Source organism: Bison bison, unplaced genomic scaffold, assembly GCF_000754665.1.
Source record: "Bison bison bison isolate TAMUID 2011002044 unplaced genomic scaffold, Bison_UMD1.0 scf7180017847686, whole genome shotgun sequence".
NCBI classification, from domain to species: domain Eukaryota; kingdom Metazoa; phylum Chordata; class Mammalia; order Artiodactyla; family Bovidae; genus Bison; species Bison bison.
Window position 1 is genome coordinate 13,895 of NW_011478259.1, and position 1,280 is coordinate 15,174.

Consider the following 1,280-nt stretch of genomic DNA (forward strand, 5'->3'; position numbering starts at 1 on the left):
TTACCCCCATATCCCTACCACTTGACTCTCAATATTCGGACACCCCAGGAGTGTAAGGCCTCACCCCTCAGTTCACCTTCCACCCAGGTACAGGGGGAGGTCCCTTTCTTCAGAAGCTCACGAGGTCTCTGCTCAATCTAGGACTTCAGGACCCAATCTTTTGGCTCTCAGAATCCCCTCCCATCATTCACCCAAGATGGGAGTGCACCAAGTCCCCTGCGTACTGATAAAGGTGTGCGGAAAGGTGATTAGGAAGCAAGGACCACCAGATTTCTACATTCCTTCATCCACATGCTTCCAGCAGTCCTCCGGTCTGGGTATCCTGGGGATGGGGATTCCCAGATCCTTTGTGGAACACCTCCTCTCTATCCCTTGCTTCCTCTCCTGGGTCTCAGTTTGTCCCGACCCCCATCGCTGCCCCGAGTCTCGCTCACCGCACGCCCGGAGCGGCGCCTCCGGGACCCACGCGCGAACATGGCGCGCCCAGGCAGGGTCCAGCCAGGCCGGGTCAGGCGAACGGAATCCTTGCGGCCGTCTGGCCACCGCGCGTCCGGCAGGGGAGCTCTCAGTTCCGTAAAACTGACACCGGCGTAGGAGGAGCACGCCCAGCGGGGTCCGCCCCTGCGCCTGTAGTCTCTCCCAGGCCAAGGCGCCCCCTGCCTAGAGGTGAGGGGCGCGCAGCCCAGGAGCGCCGTGCGCGACAGCTTCCCGGCACTCCTGCCTGGGCGGGAGCTGGGCCTCAGAAACCACAGCCCCCAGAACCCCAGGGTTCCATGTAATCTCTCACTAGATGTTCTGGGGCTGGAGGGCTCCGTTGTGGAGGAGGGGAACTTGGAAGTGGTGACCTGACTGCAAGGAGTGTGTGCTACAGTAATTGTATTGGCACTTTGTGTCAATTTATCTTGGATAAATTATTTGGGGGATGGGTTAAAGCCACCTCTTGGTCCTCCCCTCACTGGTGATGATCTGAGGGTCTCTTTCCCTCCAATTAATGCTGCACGAACGGTCTCCAATCCTATTGCAGGCCCGTCTGAAAGCTAGACCTTGTACACCCCCGCTCCCCATGTCCTTGCTCACATCCGCTTTCAGAAAGAGCCAGGGTTATTTGAGATTTATGGGAAAGGACTTAAACTGACTGGCCAGGTTCCGCGGCCCTCTTCCCATCCTTATAGTTCCAAATGCGAGGCCTCATAAGTCCTTAGAAATATATTTTAAAGGTTTCTCTCCCCTGCTCCCGCTTTTCTCTCTCCAGGTATTCTTTCCCTGAGCTAGGAGTCTCT